At 45.0% G+C, this 27,501-nt stretch overlaps 1 protein-coding gene across 1 annotated transcript in view; it reads right to left on the reverse strand.

The window, feature by feature from the left end:
* The window catches only part of VWA5B2 (von Willebrand factor A domain containing 5B2), a 453,973-nt gene that overhangs the window by 168,978 nt on the left and 257,494 nt on the right, over nucleotides 1–27,501 (reverse strand). The window lies entirely within an intron of this gene.

The following is a 27,501-nucleotide window of genomic DNA, read 5'->3' on the forward strand; positions in this document are numbered from 1 at the left end:
GCTCACCAGAGTGTATTTGGTTAAGAAAAGCCGACTACAATATTCCTTCAGGGACAAGAAACATATTGATCCTCAGGAGAACACATTTTTATTCTGAATGAGGAGCTGGTGCTTCAGCTCAGTAAGGAGCCCATGTAAATGCGCAAATAAAATTAAGATAAAAATCAGAAGTTGACAGGAAGTTCAGCAGAGATTGACAGCTTCTCTAAAAGAACCAACAATAAAAAAAATAAAAAATACAGATATTGTGAAATAAGACTTATCATACTGGGTCACAGCAAAGGTCCATCAAGCCCAGCGTCCTATTTCCAACAGTGGCCAAGCCAGGTCACAAGTACCCGGCAGGATCACAGGAGGGTAGACAGATGCTGAGCTGCTTATCCCAAGGATTTCTGCAACTCCACCTTAATAATGGTTTATGGACTTTTCCTCCAGGAACTTGTCCAAACCATTTTTAAACCCAACTACACTAACAGCTTTCACCACATCCTCTGGCAATGAATTCCAGAGCTTAATTATGCATTGAATAATAAACTATTTTATTTTCTTAGTTTTAAATGTATTACCTGGTAACTTCATTGTGTGTCCCCTGGACTTTCTACTTTTTGAAAGAATAAACAACTGATTAACGTTTACTCATTCCATGCCTCTCATTTTGGTCGCTCTTCTCTGTACCTTTTCTAATTCTGCTATATCTTTTTTGAGATGCGGCGACCAGAAATGCACACAGTACTCAAGATGAGGAGTGATCCAGAGGCATTAGGATATTCTGTGTTTTACTCTCCATTCCTTTCCTAATAATTCCCAGCAGTCTATTTGCTTTCTTGGCTGCTGCTGCTGCTGCACACTGAGCAGAAGATTTCAGCGTATTATTATTGACGACTCTTAGATCTTTTTCCTGAGTGGAGCCTTGCATGCTGTAATCATTGATCTGCAACTTCCCAGGCTCAGCTCACAGACCGCTCTCTCGCCTTGAGGCAGCGGCAGTATGAAAGACTCTAAAAGCACATAAAACTCCATGGTTGGATGGATTCATATCATGAGCCCCTTTACTGAGTGTTTCAGAGCCCCGGAGCTCCCGCATGAATCTCTTCAGTCCCCAAAGACGAGAGAGACGTTGCAGAGAGTCACACGGCCCTATTGACATCCCCAATGCCAACAGCAAGAAATGGCCAAAAGGCTGGCTCTTAGACTATCAGCCCAAATTAATCCCCCCGTATCAGGCTGGGGATGTTCCTAAAGTCCAGACTTCTGATATTTGTAACAGCAAAAAAACACAACACCCAACCAGAGAAGCCACTTACCCGAGTATCCTGGATTTTGTAAACTTGCTATAAGCAAATTGGGTTTGGGAGATAATTGGATGTCATGGGTTGGACTTCTGGAGCTGGTGTGAAGTCAGCGGAGGGTTTTCAGGGGCAGGGGAACGTCACAAGGAAAGCCGTCATCTCTACTTTCATTCACCCTATTACTTGAACCCCTAGAACAAAGGATCAGAACAAATGTGGATAGAAAGAGGAGCTACAGATTAGTATTATTTGCAGAAAAGTCAGCATCTTCCAAACCCTGAGAGAAATCATGTTCGTATTTTGGACAGTAAAGTTTAGTTATGAGACCGCGGCACACAACATTAGCCCCTATATCCCCACTTTTAGGCAAACCTCATTTAGGTAGGTGATAAAATAGAGAAGCCTTCAGGGAGCAGAGTGAATGGGAAGGCAGAGCGATCTATGAAAGCTCAGGGAGTGCTGGGGATTAAATGCGAATGACGTGCAGAAATCTCAGTGTGCGCTACATACTCTGGAGTGAGAGACTGATGCGCACCAGTCGGGACAGGGTCCTTATGGCTGACAGTGTCCGTTGATTTCAGAACCAGCGGGATACGAGGTTGCACAGGGAGAGGCAGAACCAGCAGAGAAGGAAACATGCGCCCATGCCCCTGTACAACAGCTAAGTGGCGAGGCCTCGCCTAGAATCAGTGTCTCAAACCTGCCAACGGATATAGAAAGCTACCAGAATGGTACAGGCTCTGTCTCCAAACCTGAAGGCCAGACCTGCCAATGGATATAGAAAGCTACCAGAATGGTACAGGCTCCGTCTCCAAACCTGAAGGCCAGACCTGCCAATGGATATAGAAAGCTACCAGAATGGTACAGGCTCTGTCTCCAAACCTGAAGGCCAGACCTGCCAACGGATATAGAAAGCTACCAGAATGGTACAGGCTCCGTCTCCAAACCTGAAGGCCAGTCCTGCCAATGGATATAGAAAGCTACCAGAATGGTACAGGCTCCGTCTCCAAACCTGAAGGCGAGACCTGCTCACGGATACAGAAAGCTACCAGAATGGTACAGGCTCCGTCTCCAAACCTGAAGGCCAGACCTGCCCACGGATATAGAAAGCTACCAGAATGGTACAGGTTCTGTCTCCAAACCTGAAGGCCAGACCTGCTCATGGATATAGAAAGCTACCAGAATGGTACAGGCTCCGTCTCCAAACCTGAAGGCCAGACCTGCCAAGGGATATAGAAAGCTACCAGAATGGTACAGGCTCTGTCTCCAAACCTGAAGGCCAGACCCGCCAACGGATACAGAAAGCTACCAGAATGGTACAGGCTCTGTCTCCAAACCTGAAGGCCAGACCTGCCCATGGTATAGAAAGCTACCAGAATGGTACAGGCTCTGTCTCCAAACCTGAAGGCCAGATCTGCCCACGGATATAGAAAGCTACCAGAATGGTACAGGCTCCATCTCCAAACCTGAAGGCCAGATCTGCCCACGGATATAGAAAGCTACCAGAATGGTACAGGCTCCGTCTCCAAACCTGAAGGCCAGACCCGCCAAGGGATATAGAAAGCTACCAGAATGGTACAGGCTCCGTCTCCAAACCTGAAGGCCAGACCTGCTCACGGATACAGAAAGCTACCAGAATGGTACAGGCTCCGTCTCCAAACCTGAAGGCCAGACCTGCCCACGGATATAGAAAGCTACCAGAATGGTATATCTTGATCCTGCCACATTGTCTAATTACAGACCTGTTTCCAACCTACCCCTCCTAGCTAAAATTCTTGAAAAACTAGTTAACTCTCGCCTTTCCCTTCACCTTGAAAAACACAACATTCTCCCATCAACCCAACATGGTTTCAGGAAGCATTTAAGTACTGAAACCCTACTACTCTCTCTTTCCGACACACTTATCAGAGGAACCGACTCGGGATCCTCTTATCTGATTGCTATGCTAGACATCTCCGCTGCGTTTGACACGGTCAATCACTCTATCCTCCTCAACATCCTCAGTATTGGGATCTCTGGTAATGCACTCGCCTGGATACAATCCTATCTCCAAAATCGCTTTTTCACTGTCCTAGTTGATAACAATGAATCTGAACCTATCAGTCTCCCTCAGGGTGTTCCCCAGGGCTCCTCCCTCTCCTCTACCCTCTTTAATATCTACATGCTTCCCCTTACCACCCTTCTTACCAACCTTCACATCAAGCATTTCATTTATGCAGACGATGTGCAAATTCTCTTCCCCTTTTCTGACTCCCTCCAAACTGCCCTACAAAACTGGGAATCCTGCCTTTCCTCCATTAACCAACTCCTCACAGACATGCACTTGGCTCTAAATCCCAACAAAACTGAACTCTTAATCATCTCTAATAAGAAGCCTCTTCCAGCTATCCCACTCTCATATGCATCTACATCTTTCTCCGCACACACTCGCAACCTAGGTGTCCTCATTGATAACCATCTCACTTTTAAACCATTTATTAACTCTATCATAAAGGACTGCTATTTTAAGCTACAAACGATAAAAAAACTCAGACCATTGCTACACTTTTCTGATTTTCGTACAGTTCTTCAGTCTATTATCCTGTCTAAAATAGACTACTGTAACGCCCTCCTCCTTGGCATCCCCTCAACGCACACCAAACCGTTACAACTATTACAAAACACCGCGGCACGTATACTGGCAAACTCTAAAAAAAGAGACCACATTACTCCCACGCTTATCGAACTCCATTGGCTCCCAATACCCTCACGAATACTTTACAAAGCACTCTCCCTCATCCATAAAAGTCTGTTAAATGCAAACCTCAACTGGATCAACCCCCCTCTCCTCCCCCGCACTTCCAATAGACCTACTCGCCCAGCCCTACAAGGAACCCTCCGTACTCAATCTATCAAATCTATCAAACTCTCCTCCACCATGAGCAGAGCATTTTCCCTTGCTGACCCCACCATATGGAATTCCCTGCCTCCTGATATACGCATTGAAACCTCCACTCCTAAATTAAAAAAAAAACTTAAAACTTGGTTGTTCCGGCAAGCTTACCCCCTTTCCCCTCCCCCCCCACATAAAAATCCCTAACAGCAATTGAGTAACAATTCGAGTAGCTGAGCTGTTACCTCCTCCTTCGAATATGATTAAGAATGCTTTAAGAACGCTGGCTCCTGTACATTGTAGTTATTATATTATAGTTGTATTTATTTATATATTGTTATGCCAATCAGTATTATCTATAGTTCCTGTTACTGTAAATTCATATGATACCCCTTTATTTAGTTCCCATTCTTAAAAACACTTCTAATTGTTATCACACCTTTCCCCATTATTTTTCATTTGTTACTTGTATTCGATCGTTACTTGTAAGGGCCCTGCCCAAAAGTTATTTGTTTTATGTAAACCGATACGATGTGCGAACGGTTATCGGTATAGAAGAGACTTTAAATAAATAAATAAATAAATAAATAAATAAATAGGTTCTGTCTCCAAACCTGAAGGCCAGACCCGCCAACGGATGTAGAAAGCTACCAGAATGGTACAGGCTCTGTCTCCAAACCTGAAGGCCAGACCCGCCAACGGATGTAGAAAGCTACCAGAATGGTACAGGCTCTGTCTCCAAACCTGAAGGCCAGACCCGCCAACGGATACAGAAAGCTACCAGAATGGTACAGGCTCTGTCTCCAAACCTGAAGGCCAGACCCGCCAACGGATACAGAAAGCTACCAGAATGGTACAGGCTCTGTCTCCAAACCTGAAGGCCAGACCCGCCAACGGATACAGAAAGCTACCAGAATGGTACAGGCTCCGTCTCCAAACCTGAAGGCCAGACCCGCCAACGGATATAGAAAGCTACCAGAATGGTACAGGCTCCGTCTCCAAACCTGAAGGCCAGACCTGCCAAGGGATATAGAAAGCTACCAGAATGGTACAGGCTCTGCACCAAAAACCAGGGAAAATAAGAGCTAAACAGACGAGAGACAGACAGGAGGGATTTGAAAGAGTGGAGTTATGCTGGGCTTTTTTTTAGCTGCGTGAGGCAATCAAGCCCCCTTCTCGCTGAGCGTGGCAATGGGGTATTGAATGTCTTACTGTTATTATTTATTTAACTCTCGGCGCGCTACATGCAGGGATTGTCCCCAGAGGGCTCATAATGTAAATTCCCTGAGGTAGTGGAGGGTGAAGCGACTTCCCCAAAGTCAGAAAGAGCAGCAGTGGCAGTTGAACCCTGGCTTCCCCGCTTCTCAGCCGGCTGCTCCTCCACGCCAATGATTTCTGTTTGTAGAACTGATTTATATTGTATTATTATAATAAATTGATACAGACTCATCTGGCTGTGTGCGTATGTATATATCTCTAGGCGTGTATTCCGTGGCTTTGCCGTGCCGCTGAATATACATCGAACCTTAGCCAGATACGTTCTCACCAGCTTAAGTTACTTATACGTCCGGCTTTCAATATCTACCCCTAGGAGTAGCGGTCACCATGGAGAAACGTGGCAGGTTCATTCCCCAAAAACAATCACTCGTAGGTGACTCATTGAGTCTCCGGAAAGTTCTATGGGAGTTGCTGGACAGATGTTGAACTCGAAAGGTATTCCAATAAATGTATACGGAAATGAGAGAGATAGGAAGGTCTGCGTGGAGGATAAACATTGAATTGATGCTGTGCAAAGGACCAGCACTTCTACAATCAGCTGAAAATATAGCTACACATTAATAGTGACGTCTCACTCCCAGGGCTGGCGCGACCATTAGGCGGGACCAGGCAGTCGCCTGTGGTGACATCAGTGGGCGGCAGGGCTGGTGCAAGATTTTTTGCTGCCCTGTGTGAACAATTACTGTGCTGCTCTCACCACCCTTCATTCATTCTCTGTCTCGGGTCTGCCAAAAACAGCCCAGCTCCTTCCAGCAACCTAAACTGTAAAAACTGTCACCCCACCCCCCCCTCCCCTTGAACCCATTGCTGGTGCAAAAGTATTAGGTGCCCTAAGCAAATCTTATACCCATGCACCCCTGCTTCCTGCTCTCTCCTCATACACGGTTAGAAATTATGCATTTATAATAGATTTGCATGAAAAAGATTATTCAATGGACAATCTTCTGAGGTAAAGAAAAATATTATAAGTATCTGCATGCAGTTCTTTGGTGCCAACCAGAAAATCCTACAAAAAAACCCATATGGCATTAGGCCTACCGTAATGCATGTTAGGTATAGGTTACAATATAATACATTTCCCACACCAAAGCAGCACTAATTGCCAGCACTATATAAGAACATGCCATACTGGGTCAGACCAAGGGTCCATCAAGCCCAGCATCCTGTTTCCAACAGTGACCAATCCAGGCCATAAGAACCTGGCAAGTACCCAAACCTGGCAAGTACACCAGACCCTAAAACACCAATACACCTCCTATTAGGAAACTAGAAGAAACCAAGCTGCTATAGATTCCCACACACTAGCAGAATACCTCTCCTCAATCACACATGCAGAACACAGGCAGACCCTCACCAAATACAGGAAAAAGAAACCATAAAATATAAATAGAAACATGCAGGCAAAAACTGAACAGGAAAACCACAAAAAGTCAGACTCTGTGCAATGCAACAATGGAAAAACAGAAATCACCAATCCTCAGCCATTAAACATTAAAATCAAGAAATATAATAAATACATTAATCATAATAGTATAAACATACTAATAAAAAGAATATTTCTAAACAGCTGGTGAATGGAAGATCCAATAATTAAAAACTCAATTTGTTTTAAATTTCTCATACACTAATATCATATTTCAAAACAAGCAGACATTAATCAGCATCCAAAATTTAAACTAAAAAGGATACAATAATTCACACTCTCCATATCTGGAAACTTTTAATTTCTAGTCACTCAGATTGTCATGGATTAGTGAGAGAGGGATGTATAAACTTTCTCCTCTCTTTCTCTCTCATAAATATATATCTATACATACACATACATATGCTCTCTCCCTCATACACCCACATGTTCACATGCACATGCTTCCTCTCTCTCACACACATAGAAACATAGAAATGATGGCAGAAAAAGACCAATCGGCCTATCCAGTCTGCCCAGCAAGCTTCGACTCTTATTTTCCCATACATATCTGTTTCACCAATCACCAACTTCAGGGCTCTTGTTGGTAACTGTTTGATTAAAGTTTCCTGCCATCTCCTGTCATTGATGCAGAGAGTAATGTTGGAGCTGCATCAAAGGTGAGCACAAGGCTTATGGTTAAGGGTTGCAACTGCCGCATCAAGCAAGCCACCCCGATTCTTGTTTACCCAGCCTGCACAGATCGATGCCCTGTTGGATGATGTCTGAATGCAAATCCTGTTTTCCTCACTTCCCCCTACCACTGAAGCAGAGAGCAACGCTGTATATGCTTTCAAAGTGATGTATCAGGCTTAATTGGTTTAGGGTATAACCGCCGTAATAAGCAACTACCCCCACGATTGTTTACCCAGATTGTGAAGTTCAGTCCTTGTTTGTTGTTGCCTGAATGTAAATCCTGTTTTCTACTTTTTCCTCCCTGCCGTAGAAGCAGAGAGCAGCACTGTATATGTATTCAAATTGATGTATCAGGCTTAATTGGTTTAGGGTAGTAACCGCTGTAATAAGCAAGCTACCCCCATGCTTATTTGTTTACCCAGATTATGAAGTTTAGTCCTTGTTGGTTGTTGTCTGAATGCTAATCCTCTTTTCCACATTACCCCCTGCCGTAGAAGCAGAAAGCAACGCTGTATATGCATTCAAGTGATGTATCAGGCTTAATTGGTTTAGGGTAGTAACCGCCGTAATAAGCAAGCTACCCTCACGTTTATTTATTTACCCAGATTGTGACGTTCAGTCCTTTTTGGTTGTTATCTGAATGCAAATCCTCTTTTCCACATGTCCCTTTGCCATTGAAGCAGAGAGCAATGTTGGGATTGTATTAACCATGCAAGGGATATTTTTTGAGTAAGGATAGTAATCATAAAGTAGTAAACATTCCAGCAAGCCACCCCCATGGCTCTACTCTTCATTCCCATCCTCTAGCCTTTATGGATCCACAGTGTTTATCCCACGCCGCTTTGAAATCTTTCACAGTTTTAGTCTTCACCAGGGCATTCCAGGCATCCACCACCCTTTCTGTGAAGAAATACTTCCTGACATTGGTTCTGAGTCTTCCTCCCTGGAGCTTCAAATCGTGACCCCTAGTTCTATTGATTATTTTCCATTGTAAAAGGTTTGATGTTGACCATGAATCATTAAAACCTTTCAAGTATCTGAAAGTCTGTATCATATCACCGCTGCTCCTCCTCTCCTCCAGGGTATACACATATTCAGGCTCTTCAATCTCCCCTCATAAGTCATTTTTGAGGACTATCCACCTTTTTGGTCGCCCTTCTCTGGACCACCTCCATCCTGTCTCTGTCCCTATGGAGATACTGTCTCCAAAACTGAACACAGTACTCCAGGTGGGGCCTCACCAAGGCCCTGTACAAGGGGATCATCACTTCCTTTCTCTTACTAGATATTCTTCTCTCTATGCAGCCCAGCATTCTTCTGGCTTTAGCTATCTCCTTGTCACATTGTTTCCCCGACTTCAGATCATTAGAGACTATCACCCCAAGGTCTCTCTCCTGCTCCGTGCACATCAGCCCTTCACCCCTCATCGAATACAGTTCTTTTGGATTTCCACTCCCCATATGCATGACTCTGCACTTCTTGGCATTGAATCTCAGCTGCCATATCTTTGACCACTCTTCCAGCTTCCTTAAATCCCGTCTCATTCTCTCCACGCCTTCCGGCGTGTCCACTCTGTTGCAGATCTTAGTATCATCTGCAAAAAGACAAACCTTACCTTCTATCCCGTCCACAATGTCACTCACAAAAGATATTGAACAGGACCGGTCCCAACACCGATCCTTGCAGCACTGCCGCTCAACACCCGCTCTCTCTTCAGAATAAGTTCCATTTACCATTACACATTGTCTTCTGTCCGTCAACCAGTTTGCAATCCAGGCCACCATCTTGGCACCCACTCCCAAGCTTCTCATTTTATTCATAAGCCTCCTGTGCGGGACCGTATCAAAAGCTTTGCTGAAATCCAAGTAGATGACATTGAGCGCTCTTCCTCTATCTAATTCCTTAGTCACCCAATCTCACTCACATTCTCACTTACACACATGCTCCCTCCTACGTACACATACATGTTCCCTCTTACATACACACAAGATCCTTCTCTTTCTCACATATACATGTTCAGACACACACACACGCTCACAAATGGTCACACTTAAAGAGAACACCCTATGCTTCAATACCTCAACCTTTCCTTATATAAACTGAAGAATTTACTGCTCAAAAAGAACTTACTACTATTTAGACTCTTATTCCACCATCCTTACAGCTTGCATCTGTCTCGGTGCTTTCTCTCTCACACACACACACACATGCTCCCTTTCACACACATGCCTCCTCTCACATGCACATGCTCAGATACCCACACACACACACATACATGCTCAGACACCCACACACACACATACATGCTCAGATACCCACATACACACGCCACTTATGCTCAGACACCCACACACACACATACATGCTCAGATACCCACACATACATGCCACTTATGCTCAGACACCCACACACACGCACGTGCTCAGACACCCACACACACGGTACTTATGCTCAGACACCCACACACACACATACATGCTCAGATACCCACACATACATGCCACTTATGCTCAGACACCCACACACACGCACGTGCTCAGACACCCACACACACGCTACTTATGCTCAGACACCCACACACACACACATACATGCTCAGATACCCACACATACATGCCACTTATGCTCAGACACCCACACACACGCACGTGCTCAGACACCCACACACACACTACTTATGCTCAGACACCCACAGACACACGCGCTCAGACACCCACACATACATACACTTATGCTCAGACACCCACACACACACATGCATGCTCAGATACATACAGGTTTCCTCCTGCTCATACATACACTGTACACCTCCCAGCAACCTTGGCCCTCCACTTCTTCGGCAGGGCAGGTTGGGAGCTGCCTGTGCCTGGTGGCTTGTTTTTTGCTTCAGGCCGCCTAGCACATGGTCCTGCAGCTCATCCTGTCCTTGCAGCTCTGCAACTCTTTGCTGCGCTGCAGGTTGGGAACCTCTCCAAATAGGGGGGAGGCTGAACCTCCAGGGCCCAAGACTGCAGGGGGAAACCCTCACTTTCTCTCTCTTTGGTGCTTTGTTGTCTCCAAGCCAATAACCAAGTTAGCCACAAAATTTACTGTAGCAAATCTTCAATGGCTATGATCTGGCACCAGTCCATGTCCTCAAGTCATGTCTAATCTCTATCCACAGTCACAATCCTGTGTTCCTCAAGGTCAGTGGCACAGATGACCTCTCCTTCCAGAGTTTGGAAGATAGCAAGGTAAGAGGGGTTTCCCTATCCAAAATGCATCTTTATCCAAGATGAAGTAAAAATCCCTGAGGTTCTCCCGGAGTCCCCCATCCAAATCAGTCCTCTCTGTTCCTGGATAGAAACTCTTGATGGGGAATTCTCTGCCTGAATTTCTTTTCCATTTCCCACTCTTGTCTTTGAAATTAAGAAAGGATTTCTCAGTCTGAAAGTCCAATCATGCAGCAAACAGAGGAAATCCTCACGCCCTTCTCCTGGCTAGGAAGGGAGGGTACAACTTCCTTCCAACACAAAAATCTTCTAAAAACAAAAAAACCAACTAGAATACTTCACTGCTGTAGAATGGGAACCACAGGTTTTCTCTCTTCTCTTACCTCCTCCAGGCAGGGGGAAAGAAATCCTCCCAGAGCAGGAACTGAGATTCTCCACAATCCACAGATAAATCTCCCAAACCATTGCTCACACAGAACTGAGACCGGTCGGGTATTGAATAGGGAAATGCTTCTTCCCTTCCCTGTGGTATCAGATCGGGAGACTGGGAAACTCCTTAACATGCCAGACCACTCTGGGCAACCTCCTGCAGTTTTGGATCCTCCTCTTCTCTTCGCTGCACGGCCCTAGGGCTCCTCTCGTTTCACCGCGTGGCGCTGCAGCTCCTTCTCCGCTTCGCCGCGCAGCCCCTGCAAATCTCTCATCTTTGCCGCTCAGCGGGTTGCGGATCGCAGCCCGGCCCCAGGGCTCTTCTTCACCGCGCAGCAAAGATGATCCCTTAAGATAGACCCAAACTCTCCTGGGCATTACAGGTACTGCAAATGTGCAACCAAGATCTTACCCTTTTTTCTACATATTTGTGAATGCCCCAAAATAATTCCATTCTGAAAATGGCACAGCATTTTGTCAGAGACTACAAGCCATGATCCTCAAGACCCTGGGAGTTTCTTATTGGGCTCCCAGTTTATCTGGCCAACAATAAGCCGGTAGTAACCTGCTGTATCTTAGCAGTTTACTGGAAGACGATTGACCCTCCTATAAAACGGAATCAGTTTTCAAGTATTTGGGAGGTTTTTTGTTACTTATTTATTTATTTATTTAAATTCTTTTAATATACCGATGCTCAAGACCAGGTCTTATCGTTCCGGTTTACAATAAACAAGGAGGAACCAGTTAACAGAGAAAGCAAACGTTACATTATAACAGTTACATTATAACATTATAACAAAAAGTTATAACATTATAACATTATATACAAAAGTTACATTATAACATTATAACTTAAAAAGGAAGAGGGGGGAAAGCTTGATCTTTATGTGTCATGGGAGCTCCTTTCACAATATCGTTCCACATCTGCTAAAGTTAATTTGAAACACTCGACTATTTTTGCTCGTGACCTATTCTTTTTCCATTCCCTTACTACGTAAAGAGATCTTTTGAGCTATGTCACCACAGCAGGACCACACTCCTTTGATATAGAGAAGTATAACCTGCCTTTATACCACATACAAGTTATATCTTGTACAACAGAACTGTGATGGTGAAAAAAAAAAAAAAAGACAAAACAATCAGACTCTTCATTTACGAGCCAAAGAACAAAAATACATTCTCTATGACTATCATATATTGGATGCAAAAACATAAGAACATAAGAAATTGCCATTCTGGTTCAGAACAAGGGTCCATCAAGCCCAGCATCCTGTTTCCAACAGAGGCCAAAACCAGGCCACAAGTACCTGGCAATTACCCAAACACTAAGAAGATCCCATGCTACTGATGCAATTAATAGCAGTGGCTATTCCCTAACTTAATTAATAGGAGGTAATGGACTTCTCCTCCAAGAACTTATCCAAACCTTTTTTGAACCCAGCTACACTAACTGCACTAACCACATCCTCTGGCAACAAATTCCAGAGCTTTACTGTGCGTTGAGTGAAAAAGAATTTTCTCCGATTGGTCTTAAATGTGCCACATGCTAACTTCATGGAATGCCCTCTAGTCCTTCCATTATTTGAAAGTGTAAATAACCGAGTCACATCTACTCATTCAAGACCTCTCATGATCTTAAAGACCTCTATCATATCCCCCCTCAGCCATCTCTTCTCCAAGCTGAACAGCCCTAACCTCTTCAGCCTTTCCTCATAGGGGAGCTGCTCCATGCCCTTTATCATTTTGGTTGCCCTTCTCTGTACCTTCTCTATCGCAACTATATCTTTTTTGAGATGCGGTGACCAGAATTGTACACAGTATTCAAGGTGTGGTCTCACCATGGAGCGATATAGAGGCATTATGACATTTTCCGTTCTATTAACCATTCCCTTCCTAATAATTCCTAACATTCTATTTGCTTTTTTGACTGCTGCAGCACCACTGAGCCGACGATTTTAAAGTATTATCCACTATGATGCCTATTTATTATTTATTTAAATACTTTTGATATACCGATACTCAAGACTGGTGTCTTATCGTACCGGTTTACACTGAAAACAAGGGGTAAACCAATTAACTATGAAAATAAAGTTACAAAGAACAAGGGGTTTACAGGATGGGAGAGTAGATTCTTTTTCCTGGGTGGTAGCTCCTAATATGGAACTTAACATCGTGTAACTATAGCAAGGGTTATTTTTCCCTATCTGCAACACCTTGCATTTGTCCACATTAAATTTCATCTGCCATTTGGATGCCCAATCTTCCAGTCTTGCAAGGTCCTCCTGTAATGTGTCACAGTCTGCTTGTGATTTAACTACTCTGAATAATTTTGTATTATCTGCAATTTGATAACCTCACTCGTCGTATTCCTTTCCAGATCATTTATATATAGATACTATACTAAATCACAATATGCCAGATGAAACCAAGTCTCATACTCAAAATTTGTCATCTGCCAAGAAAAACTATGCAAAAATTGATTCCAGCACACTTGCTGTGATATCAGAAGTCGTTAATCTAAGACTGTGAATTGGAGATTCGAATAGCTCAAGCCAGAGTTAGGATTACTAGCCAAGAATACACTGGCGCAACAACTAATATCTGCTGAATACATAAGAACATGCCATACTGGGACAGACCAAGGGTCCATCAAGCCCAGCATCCTGTTTCCAACAGTGGCCAATCCAGGCCATAAGAACCTGGCAAGTACCCAAACCTGGCAAGTACACCAGACCCTAAAACACCAATACACCTCCTATTAGGAAACTAGAAGAAACCAAGCTGCTATAGATTCCCACACACTAGCAGAATACCTCTCCTCAATCACACATGCAGACCCTCACCAAATACAGGAAGTCTATTCCATGTTACCATTGCTAGTATTAGCAGTGGCCAGTATTTTCTAAGTCAACTTAATAGCAAGTAATGGACTTCTCCTCCAAGAACTTATCCAATCCTTTTTTAAACACAGCTACACTAACTGCACTAACCACATCCTCTGGCAACAAATTCCAGAGTTTGATGCATTTCTTTTTTAGTTTTTGAGATCAATGTGGTTACAGGTTGCATTATACAACATGTCCAAGGTATAACTTGAGAAAACAATTGAAGAATCTTCACTTAGGAATCAAAGAACAAAAAATATATTCAATATTGTTTTATATGACTATCAGAAATTGTAACTAATTCTTAAAATATCTGAAAGTTTTAATCATCAGTCAATGGAAAACTGAAATTATTTGAATTTTTAGAGACCTTTTTTTCATATTGCAAATGAACACACACTGTGAAGAGGTGTTTGTCGATCTGGTTTAAAGTTGTATATTCAGGTTGACCCTTCATAACTATATAACTATATTTTTATTTTCACATACTGCATTTACCATTTTGTGGTTTTGAAAGCCCAGTTGAATTATTATAGTCATGATCAGAGATCTTGATTCAAGTTCGAGAGATGTTGGGAGGACCTTAATCATTATTCTTTGAGAAAATCATCACCTCTGAAGCAGTCATATCTTCAAAACACGGCCAGAGTTTGGTATTCTCAAAACCTCTGTTACTCAAGAGAATCAGAATGAATATACAAATTTAAAACAGACTGACATTTATAGTTACCCGAGATCAAAATCATAGAGCATATAGAAAGACATGATTTAATGGACACCAGTCAACATGGATTTACCCAAGGGAAGTCTTGCCTAACAAATCTGCTTCATTTTTTTGAAGGGGTTAATAAACATGTGGATAAAGGTGAACCGGTAGATGAGTGTATTTGGATTTTCAGAAGCGTTTGACAAAGTCCCTCATGAGAGGCTTCTACGAAAACTAAAAAGTCATGGGATAGGAGGCGATTCCTTTCGTGGATTACAAACTGGTTAAAGACAGGAAACAGAGAGTAGGATTAAATGGTCAATTTCTCAGTGGAAAAGGGTAAACAGTGGAGTGCCTCAGGGATCTGTACTTGGACCACTGCTTCTTTCAATATATATATAAATGATCTGAAAAGGAATACGACGAGTGAGGTTATCAAATTTGCGGATGATACAAAATTATTCAGAGTAGTTTAATCACAAGCAGACTGTGATACATTACAGAAGGACCTTGCAAGACTGGAAGATTGGGTATCCAAATGGCAGATGAAATTTAATGTGGACACGTGCACGGTGCTTTGCATTAATGGGAAAAATAACCCTTACTGTTAGTTACACGATGTTAGGTTCCATATATGGAGCTACCACCCAGGAAAAAGATCTAGGCATCATAGTGGATAACACATTGAAATCGTCGGCTTCAGTGTGCTGCAGCAGTCAAAAAAGCAAATAGAATGTTAGGAATTATTAGGAAGGGAATGGTTAATAGAACGGAAAATGTCATAATGCCTCTGTATCACTCCATGGTGAGACCACACCTTGAATACTGTGTACAGTTCTGGTCGCCGCATCTCAGAAAAGATATAGTTGCGTTGGAGAAGGTACAGAGAAGGGAACCAAAATGATAAAGGGGATGGCACAGCTCCCTTATGAGGAAAGGCTGAAGAGGTTAGGGCTTGGACAAGAGATGGCTGAGGGGGAAGGGGATATGATAGAGGCCTTTAAGATCATGAGAGGTCTTGAACGAGTAGATGTGACTTGGTTATTTACACTTTCGAATAATAGAAGGACTAGGGGGCACTCCATGAAGTTAGCATGTGGCACATTTAAGACTAATCGGAGAAAATTGTTTTTCACTCAATGCACAATAAAGCTCTGGAATTTGTTGCCAGAGGATGTGGTTAGTGTAGTTAGTATAGCTGGGTTCAAAAAGGTTTGGATAAGTTCTTGGAGGAGAAGTCCATTAACTGCTATTAATCAAGTTTAATTAAGGAATAGCCACTGCTATTAATTGCATCAGTAGCACGGGATCTTCTTAGTGTTTGGGTAATTGCCAGGTTCTTATGGCCTGGATTGGCCTCTATTGGAAACAGGATGCTGGGCTTGATGGACCCTTGGTCTGACCCAGCATGGCAATTTCTTATGTTCTTATGTTCATGAAAGCATTGATCCCTCTTGTTAAATTGAAATCTCTGGATCTCTTCAGGTTGTTCATTCAGCATAACTGAGCCTCTTATCATAAGATAAATTGGTAGGTAACCCCAGAGACACCAGTAAACACAGGATTGCACAATACTGGTAATTCATAGAAGCAAAGAAAACATGACAGGAGCAGGAAACCAAAGCCTGCCACCTGTCAGAGGGCTGGTTCTCAGCACAGATTCGTTAGAAACAAATCAGGAGGCTGCAAGGGTCTTAATTAGCTTATCTTCCCATAGAAGGGAATATCTGAGGAAGTCACTAGCACGGGTCGGGCAGCTGACCCAGCCACCAAGGGGTGCCCATGAAACCCAGCGCCTGGATATCATCTCCCTGAACTGAGATTCTGCCTTAATACCTCACAACAGAATGGTATAAGAGACGGGAAGGGTCAGTATGCACATCTACCTGGGCAAGTCTTTCTCTGAAGAAGAGATGCCATGCATTTACGAGTTCCCCTCTTGGTTAAAGCTGCAGTCCATCTTTCCCTGCTGATGACCAATGATTTATAATGATTTATTACCGTGTCACATGATTACTGCCACTGTGATGACTGGACAATAACCAAAGGCTTCCAGACTGGTGAATAGAAACTTACAGAGCAGAATTAACAGAGAAAAGCTGACATGTCCATGTTAAATCCCATCCATGGTGGTATTGTTTGACTGAGGCACATGTCCTATATTGCTGGTTTCGGCATGGCATGGTCCTCAACATGACCAGGTGTCACCATCTCAAGAGTCCAGAACTGGTAATTCATTTGGGATAAGAAAAAACTTATCAAAAGTGTTTTTGTGACAATCCTGCCAATTCCAGTATGGGTCTGCCCCGAGAGAATCCCACTTGCCTTCACGAGGTCACTCGTCTAGGAGAGGTCTCCATGCAGCTTCTTCCTCACACACAGGGGCTGATGCAATAAAACGCGGGCACCACATTGAGCGCCGTTGTGCTAACACACATGCAGCCACATCCCCTGTGCACCCGGATGCAGTATTTAAATGAGAGGAAATTCGGGGCAGTATGAAAAAGGGTGCACTAAGGCAGAATTGTGTGTCTCTGGCACTCAAACGTTTACTGCATCCAGTGCCCACAACCGCAGCGGGCGTGCAATGCAAGAGTCCGTTTTGAGCACGCTTCTTTTGATTACGTTGCTGAGGTGCTGATGTGAATGCTGGCGTTTATTATAGCAGACGCCCATTGCTACGGGCATCTCAGCTGTGCGGTAATAAGAAAGCTGTGCTTCCTTTTCATCCAATCAATATACTTATATTTTTCTCCAATGCAAGGAGAGGAGATAGGATACAGACCTTCAGATACCCGAAGGGTTTTAATGATGCACGATCATCAAACCTTTACCGCTGGACAGAAATCAGTAGAACTAGGGGTCATGAAATCAAACTCCAGGGACGGCGTCCTAGAACCAACGTCAGAAAATATTTCTTAACAAAGAGGGTGGTGAATACCTGGAATGTCCTTCTGGAGGAGGTGGTGAAGATGAAAACAGAGAAAGAATTCAAAGGGACATGGGATAAACACTGTGGATCCCTAAAAGCTAGAGGTTGGAAATGAAGAAAAGAGCACATGGGGGTAACTTGCTGATGCGGCACTTACTACCCTTAACATAAGGCATGGGGTTACTACCCTTAACCAATAAGCCTTCATACTGTTGATGCAATTCCATCATTGCTCTCTGCTTCAATGGTAGGGGGGAAAGGGGAGATGGATTCAGACAGCAACCAACAAGGGTCCCGACATTTACGGTCCTGGGGAACTGATAAGCATGGGGGGTAATTTTTTGGTTCGCTGTTACTACCCTTAACCAATAAGCCTTGATACTTTTGATGCAACTCCAACATTGCTCTCTGCTTCGAGGGAAAAAGGAAAATTTGGATTCAGACAACAAGCAGCGAGGGCCTTGACTTTTATGGTCTGGGGAACTGATGTGCAGACATAAGGGAGAAAGCACAGGACTGTTTCTACAGCCAAGTCCTTAAGCAAAGCAGGTCAAGCGGCACTGTCTGAACGTTCATAAAGGCTCATAGCAGAAAATGTTTTTGGGTTATCACAAGGCTTGGGGATGGACTGCACAAAGCAGCAGTTACTACCCTTAAGAGAAACCTGGGGTAACCTGCATAGCGAGGCAGATCCTAGCATACGAAGCTTGCTGAGCAGACTGGATGGACCATTTTGACACTTTTCTGCCGTCATTTCTAGGTTACTATGTTAAGAATCAGGATGATACTGAGGAGCAGGACACACTCATCACAACACAGAGGACCATATATTTTTTTTTGTTTCTCATGAGCCCTTGACTGCGAGTTAACTTTACTCCACCTGGAGTTAAATTCCCCACGTTATAAAACGTGTGTAGGACCCCCAGCCTTTGCGTGTGCTTTCCTGCATGGCAGGGTAACAGTTAATGTCTTCACCTGCACCGGGCACTATCGGGTATGTGTTTGTTAGGGCGCACGTTTCGGATGCAGTAATCTCCTTACTGGATTGGACACTGTTCTTGCACGCCCAAGCACAAGTAGATCCGTGCGCTAGGCTAGATGCACCTTATAGCACTGGCCCCACAGGCTGAAGGGACAGAGGTAGTGGGGCCTACACAGAATGTATCTAATGGCCAAAGTCTGACGGGGAAGGGAAAATCGGAGGCCGCTCAGACAGAATTCGACATGGTGTCAACATCCACGCTCAGCTGAAATACCCGTGTGAGCTCAGGCTCCAGGCACCCTCTGTGGTTTTCCTATCCAGTTCTCATACTCTCACCTATATCTGCCACCCTATCCATCTCCCCAGGTTATGTTGGATGGGGTTCATGTGGCTCTATCCAGCGGGGCCATTGCTGGGATCCGTATGGAGGGTGCAGCAGGGTCCTGCTGTATAGCAGAGGCTTCAGACCTTTGTATATGTGGGGGCGTAGAAGGGGCACAGTGAATCTGAGGGTGGGCAATCACCAAGCACCCGTCCCTCCCACCAGTGAAAGTGGTCCGGCCAGTCTGGGGGTAGGGTGGGGGCCGGCTCCTTGTCTGGGAGCCGCTGCGCCTGTGGGAGGAGGTGCAGAGGAGTGGAGGGAGCCCAGGCAGAGCAGGATACAAGGGAAGAAAAAAAAAATCCCATCGGCAGAAAAATCTATTTTCCAACATAAAGGACGGAAATACCTGCCGGAAAGTTGTCCTCGGGCAGCCTGGCTCAGGCGTGCAGCTTGCTAACATTTTTAGTTTTCTTTTGGGTAGCTCTTCAGTTTGGGTTATTTCATGGATTTATTCACTGTCATTTACATCTGAAAACTAGCGTTAACCTTTGAGTGACAATTGTTTACATCTGGATAACATCTGTTTAAGGTTCTCCCCAGGAAAACTTCACAGCTTTGACAGAGAAAGTGTTGGAAACTGTGAAAAAGGAGTGAAAGAGCTAAGGGTGGGGGAAGGAGGAGAGAGAGAGAGAGAGGGCTGGATTCAGCTTCCCTGGAGAACCCCCCCCCCCCCCCAATCTCCAGCGCAGCAAAAACAGCCGAAGGAGCTTTCTCCATGCGAATAAATAAAGCTTCCCCCCCTGGGCAGGGATGGCTGCGAGCGCCTTACCTGGGGCTGCCGCAGTCTGCGCCTCCCTCTCCTCCCTCTGCCGGGACTGCAGCTCCTCCGCCTGCCCTGCCGGGACTGCAGCAGCTCCGGCGGCCCCAGTTAAAGGGCCAGGACAGCTCCCTCTCTCTCTCTCTCTGGCAGTGGGTGGGGAGCCACCCAGGCTGCTCTGCCTGTGCTAGCTTGCCGGAGCTGGGAGAGGGCAGGCGAGAGGCAGGCGAGCCTCGTTCATCCGCACAGGCAGCAGCAGAGAGCAGGCAAGAAGCCAAGCCCCAGCAGGAAAGCAAACCCTGAGTTAAGGGAGGGCAGGAAAAGAAATCTTGGGGGAAAGAGGAGCCACATAAAGTGACTCATTCCCCCAAATTACATACAGTGTCGGTGACGGAGCCGGGGATTAGAACTGAGACACGGGGATCAAGTGATTCGTCACCCAAGATCACGTACAGTGTCGGTGACTGAGCCGGGGATTAGAACTGAGACACGGGGATCAAGTGACCCATCACCCAAGATCACATACAGTGTCCGTGACTGAGCCGGGGATTAGAACTGAGACACGGGGATCTAGTGATTCGTCACCCAAGATCACATACAGTGTCGGTGACGGAGCCGGGGATTAGAACTGAGACATGGGGATCTAGTGATTTGTCACCCAAGATCACATACAGTGTCCGTGACGGAGCCGGGGATTAGAACTGAGACACGGGGATCAAGTGATTCGTCACACAAGATCACATACAGTGTCCGTGACGGAGCCGGGGATTAGAACTGAGACACGGGGATCAAGTGATTCGTCACACAAGATCACATACAGTGTCCGTGACTGAGCCGGGGATTAGAACTGAGACACGGGGATCAAGTGACCCAACACACAAGATCACATACAATCAGGCCGATTCTGTAAGAATCGCGGGAGCTCCGTGTTGAGCGCCCGCTCTCCCAATGCGTTGACCAGCCACATCTCCTGGGGCACGAGATTCTGTATTTAAATGAGGGGTCGCGCTAATAAGGACAATAGCGTGTCCCTAGGGCCTCCTCATTAGCTGGAGGTGGCTGCCAGTGGCTTCAGACAACTGACGCTCTATTTTACTGCCGTCGGTTTCCGAGCCCGCTGACAGCCAAGGGTTTAGAGAAATGGACGCCGGTAAAACTGAGCAAACGTTTTCTAACCTGCTGACCGGCGGGCAGATTTTTTTTTATTTTACAGAAAAGCTGTATTTTCCGCTTCTCTGTACACTTTTCCGGGCGTCCTTGGGCAGGCGTTACTTTCAGTATCCTAGGCGACTAACTCATAGGCTTCATCAACATGCATGTGATGAATGATATTAGTTTTCGGGGGGGCTTGGCTGCGCATTTTTGACGCGCTAAACCCCTTACGGTATAAGGGGTAATAGATGCAGGTCGAAAAACTTTGGCCAATTGTGAGCTAAACGGTGCCCGAATGTCCGTGACTGAGCCGGGGATTAGAACTGAGACACGGGGATCAAGTGAGCCCTCACCCAAGATCACATACAGTGTCCATGACTGGGCTGGAGATTAGAACTGAGACATGGGGTAAAGAGATTCATGTTACAATCTCCGCTGCAAGCCGGCAGCCCCTATCTCCCGATGCCGGGCCCCAACCTCAGCCCCTCTTCTCCTCAGCTGCAGCGGGCAGCTGCCGTCATGGTCCAGCCACTCCCAGGCCCTTCCAGCATGGTCGGGGTCAGCCCTCCACTGTCTCCTGCAGCCTCCTGTCCTCTGGCGGCCGCTGCCACATGCAACACGCCGCGGCCATCTTCCTTGGCCCCTGCCCCTAGGCGCGTGCGTACCTCCGTCAGGGATTTAAAGAGGCCGAGGCGGGAAAAGCTCCCGCGGGCCCCTAGTGATGACGTCTGCCTTGGCAAAAGGTCTCCTCGCTGTCTTCTGCCAGTGTTCCTGATCCTGTTCCTGCGTTCCTGTGCAGTTTCCAGTTACCATTCCTGCTCCGATATCCCAGCTCCAGTTCCTGCATTCCAGTTCCTGTTTCCTGCTTTTCGCCCCCTCGGTCGGACCTTGGCTCTTGCCCCAGATTGTTCCTGACCACGTCTTCTGCCGCCTGCCTCAGACCCCTGGACCGGACCCGATTACGAGACTCGCTGCCTGCCTCGGACTTCCAACCCTTGCCGCTGCTGACTTCCTCCATCCGCCTTGGACCTCCGGCTCCTGTTTGCCACTCGCCTTGTCTGGCCATGCTACATGGGATCATTCACGCAGTGGCCCACCTAAGACCAGCCAGCCCCGTCACCCAAGGGCTCAACCTGCGGAGAAAATGGGCTGGTAATGGCAAAGCTCCCGATGGACTCTGCTTCCCATCCGGCCTCGCCTCCTAACGGTGGGGACTGTGGGGGTGTCTCCCACAGGAAGCGCCAACATCACCTCAGGCCAAGGGTCCACGCTCGCAACAGGTTGCCAAGGTTGCCAAGGCCATGGACCCGGCTGAGGCATCCACCCTGCAGGCCATTCCGGGCCTGTACCTCAAGATCCAGCAGCAGCAGCATCTTGAGGCTTTGGTGGCCTCTATTGAGTGTCTCAACGCTTGCCTGGACTCCAGTCCTGCTCTCGCCACCGCGCCTGCACAGACGCCCAGTCCTTCAGCTCAGCCTGTGCCGGCTAGGTCATCAGTTTCGCTTCAGGCACCTCCCCGATTCAACGGCGACCTGAAGCTATGCAAAGGGTTCATCAACCAGTGCTATATGCACTTCACACTGCAGGCCACTGCCTTCCTGGATGATATGACCAAGATAACTTTTATCCTCTCGCACCTCGAGGGTAGAGCATTATCCTGGGCCTCCCCGCTCTGGGAGCGTTTGGATGTCCTCCTCCAGGACCTGCTTCGCTTTGTCACAGAATTCCGGAGGACTTTTGACGATCCGGGGAGGTCAGTTAATGCCAGCTTCGACCTCCTGCACCTTCGCCAGGGTCAGCGACCTCTCAATGACTATGTTATTGAGTTCCGCACACTGGCTACGGAATTGTGTTGGCAGGAGGAATGCCTCTATCACATTTTCCTAGATGGACTGTTCACGCAACTGAAGGACGAACTTGCAGCCCGTGAGTTACCAGACTCCCCTGGAAGGATTAATCGACCTGGCCAGTCACATAGATCGCCGGGCCCAAGAGCGCAGTCAGAAACTGCGCATTCTTGTCGCTCACTTCCTGAGTCTGCTTGCTCTTCCTCCTTCGGAGGGAAGTCCCCCTCCGAAGCCCTCAAGCCCTCACAGCTCCGAAGAGCCCATGCAGCTGTGGTGCGGCAAACTTTCTTCCAAGAAGCATCTGCACAAGAAACAGTCCAAACTCTGTCTTTACTGCAGAGCAGCAGGACATCGCTATCCCAATGTCCTATCCATCTGGGAAACTCCTTGGCCTAGGGCCAGCTGTGTTTAAAAAATTATTGGATAAGTTCTTGGAGGAGAAGTCCATTACCTGCTATTAATTAAGTTGACTTAGAAAATAGCCACTGCTATTACTAGCAACAGTAACATGGAATAGACTTAGTTTTTGGGTACGTGCCAGGTTCTTATAGCCTGGATTGGCCTTGTTGGAAACAGGATGTTGGGCTTGATGGACCCTCGGTCTGACCCAGTATGGCATATTCTTATGTTCTTACATTAACCACCCTCCAGTCTTCAGTTGATTTTAATGATAGGTTATAAATTTTTACTAATAGATCTGAAATTTCATTTTTTAGTTCCTTCAAAACCCTGGGGTGTATACCATCCGGTCCAGGTGATTTACTACTCTTCAGTTTGTCAATCAGGCCTACCACATCTTCTAGGTTCACCATGATTTGGTTCGGTCCATCTGAATCATTACCCATGAAAACCTTCTCTGGAATGGGTATCTACCCAACATCCTCTTCAGAAAACACCGAAGCAAAGAAATCATTTAATCTTTCCGCGATGGCCTTATCTTCTCTAAGTGCCCCTTTAACCCCTCAATCATCTAACGGTCCAACTGACTCCCTCGCAGGCTTTCTGCTTCGGATATATTTTAAAAAGTTTCAGACCTATTAGTAAAAATTTGTAACCTATCATTAAAATCATCCATTGTACCTGAAGACTGGAGGGTGGCTAATGTAACCCCAATATTTAAAAAGGGGTTCCAGGGGTGATCCGGGAAACTACAGACCGGTTAGCCTGACTTCAGTGCCAGGAAAAATAGTGGAAAGTGTTCTAAAACATATAGAAAGACATGGTTTAATGGAACAAAGTCAGCATGGCTTTACCCAAGGCAAGTCTTGCCTCACAAATCTGCTTCAGTTTTTTGAAGGAGTTAATAAACATGTGGATAAAGGTGAACCGGTAGATGTAGTATACTTGGATTTTCAGAAGGCATTTGACAAAGTTCCTCATGAGAGGCTTCTAGGAAAAGTAAAAAGTCATGGGATAGGTGGTGATGTCCTTTCGTGGATTACAAACTGGCTAAAAGACAGGAAACAGAGAGTAGGATTAAATGGACAATTTTCTCAGTGGAAGGGAGTGGGCAGTGGAGTGCCTCAGGGATCTGTATTGGGACCCTTACTTTTCAATATATTTATAAATGATCTGGAAAGAAATACGAGTGAGATAATCAAATTTACAGATGATACAAAATTGTTCAGAGTTGTTAAATCGCAAGCAGATTGTGATAAATTGCAGGAAGACCTTGTGAGACTGGAAAATTGGGCATCGAAATGGCAGATGAAATTTAATGTGGATAAGTGCAAGGTGATGCATATAGGGAAAAATAACCCATGCTATAGTTACACAATGTTAGGTTCCATATTAGGTGCTACAACCCAAGAAAAATATCTAGGCATCATAGTGGATAACACATTGAAATCGTCGGTGCAGTGTGCTGCGACAGTCAAAAAAGCAAACAGAATGTTGGGAATTATTAGAAAGGGAATGGTGAATAAAACGGAAAATGTCATAATGCCTCTGTATCGCTCCATGGTGAGACCGCACCTTGAATACTGTGTACAATTCTGGTCGCCACATCTCAAAAACAGATATAATTGCGATGGAGAAGGTACAGAGAAGGCAACCAAAATGATAAGGGGAATGGAACAGCTCCCCTATGAGGAAAGACTAAGAGGTTAGGACTTTTCAGCTTGGAGAAGAGACGGCTGAGGGGGGATATGATAGAGGTGTTTAAATCATGAGAGGTCTAGAACGGGTAGATGTGAATCGATTATTTACTCTTTCGGATAGTAGAAAGACTAGGGGGCACTTCATGAAGTTAGCATGGGGCACATTTAAAACTAATCTGAGAAAGTTCTTTTTTACTCAACGCACAATTAAACTCTGGAATTTGTTGCCAGAGGATGTGGTTAGTGCAGTTAGTATAGCTGTGTTTAAAAAAGGATTGGATAAGTTCTTGGAGGAGAAGTCCATTACCTGTTATTAATTAAGTTCACTTAGAGAATAGCCACTGCTATTACTAGCGACAGTAACATGGAATAGACTTAGTGTTTTGGGTACTTGCCAGGTTCTTATGGCCTGGATTGGCCACTGTTGGAAACAGGATGCTGGGCTTGATGGACCCTTGGTCTGACCCAGTATGGCACATTCTTATGTTCTAGGTTTTAATAATGCACAATCATCAAACCTTTTCCATTGGAAAGAAATCAGTAGAACTAGGGGTCACGAAATGATACTTCAAGGACGATGACTCAGAACCAACATCAGGAAATATTTCTTCATGGAGAAAGTGGTGGATGCCTGGAACGCCTTTCCAGAGGAGGTGGTGAAGATGAAAACAATGAAATAATTCAAAGGGGCTTGGGATAACACTGTGGATCCCTAAAACTAGAGGATGGAAATGAAGAAAAGTGCATGGAAGTAACTTGCTGTTGCGGCAGTTACTACCCTTAACCAATAATCCTTCATACTGTTAATGCAATTCCATCAGTGTTCTCTGCTTCAATGACAGGAGAAAAGGGGAATGGGAATTCAGTCAGCAACCAACAAGGGCCCAGACATTTATGGTCTGGAGAAACAATAAGCATGGGGGTAACTTCTGGTGCGGTGGTTACTACCCTTAACCAATAAGCCTACATACTGCTAACGCAACTCCATCATTGCTCTCTGCTTCAACAGCAAGGAGTTACAGGGAATTGGATTCAGACAGTAACCAACAAAGGGCCCTGACTTTTATGGTTTGGGAAACTGATAAGCATGGGGGGTAACCTACACAGCACGGCAGATACTAACATGAGCTTGCTGGGCAGACTGGATGGACCATTTGATTATTTTCTGCTGTCATTTCTATGTTTCTATGTGTTTGTGTGTGTGTGAGAGAGAGAGCAAAGGAACGTGTGTATATGTGTGTTTGTATAATTGAACACATGAGAGAGCGTAATCGAGTTTGCATGTCCGTAAGAGCGAGAGCAAAAGAGCATCTGTATATATATGTGTGTGTGTATGATTGAGCATGTGAGAGTAAGAGTGCCAAGAAGCATGTGTGTGTGTGTATTTGTGTGTGTATCATTGAGCATGTGTGAAAGAGAGAGCAAACAAACTGTGTGCATGATTGAACATGAGAGAGCGAACAAGCATATATATGTCTAACTGAGCATGTGAGAGAGTGAATAAGCATGTGTGTGTGCATAATTGAGCATGTGTGTGAGACAGCGAACAAGCTTGTGTGAATGAATACGTGAGAGAGAGAAAGAGAGAATGACATGTGTATGACTGAGCATGTAAGAGCGGGCGTGTGTGTGTGTGTGTGTGTAAAATCAAACATATGAGAGAGAGCAAATGAGATGTATGTATGCATGACTGAGCATGTGAGAGTGAATGAGCATATGCATGTATGATTCACTATTTGAAAGAGTGAACAAGCGTGCATGTATTATTGTGCATGTGAGAGTGAGTGAGCGAGGTGAATAAGCAAGTGTGTCTAAGAGAGGAGAAAGTTTGTGCACAACAGCCTCCTCACCTCTCCCAACTGATCCACGACAATCTCAGAACATCTGAAAAGCATGGGATTTTTTTTAAATCCTTATTAGTTTAATTATTGGATGTTATTTGATGCATATGCTGTTTTGAAACATTTATTGTCATTTGGAAAAGTTTTATATGAGTTTTTTAATTTATTGGATGTTATTTATTGATCAGCTGTTTTGAAATATTTAATTTTATTAGTATGGTTTTACTATTATGATTGATGAGTTATATTTCTTGATTTCATAGTTTGATATTTTATGAGGACTGGTGATATTTCAGTTTTTCCCTTGTTGCACTGCATACAGAGTCTGACTTGCTGCGGTTTCCAGTTCAGTTTTTGTCTGCACATTTCTAGTTATACTTTATGGTCACTTTATTCTGTATTTGGTGAGGGACTATCTGTATTCTGCATGTGTGACCGAGATAAGGTATTCTGCTAGCATGTAGTTTCAATGCAGAGATATATAGCAGTCTGGCTTGTTTTGTTTTCCTAATCGGAGGTGTATTGGTATTTTAGGACCTGGTGTAATGTTTGCAGTGTTGCCTTTTCATAGGTAGTGTTGTTACTGTTTTGAGTGATAGCAGTTAGTGCTGCTTAGGTATGAGAGTTTTATTATATTGTAATTGTAATTCAGTTTTCCCTAATACCTATAGGTTCAGAATGGGGGGGGGGGGGGGGTGTTTCACTTTTTTTTTGCAGGGTTTTCTGATTGGCACCAAGG

This window comes from Rhinatrema bivittatum, chromosome 9, assembly GCF_901001135.1.
Source record: "Rhinatrema bivittatum chromosome 9, aRhiBiv1.1, whole genome shotgun sequence".
Taxonomy (NCBI): Eukaryota; Metazoa; Chordata; class Amphibia; order Gymnophiona; family Rhinatrematidae; genus Rhinatrema; species Rhinatrema bivittatum.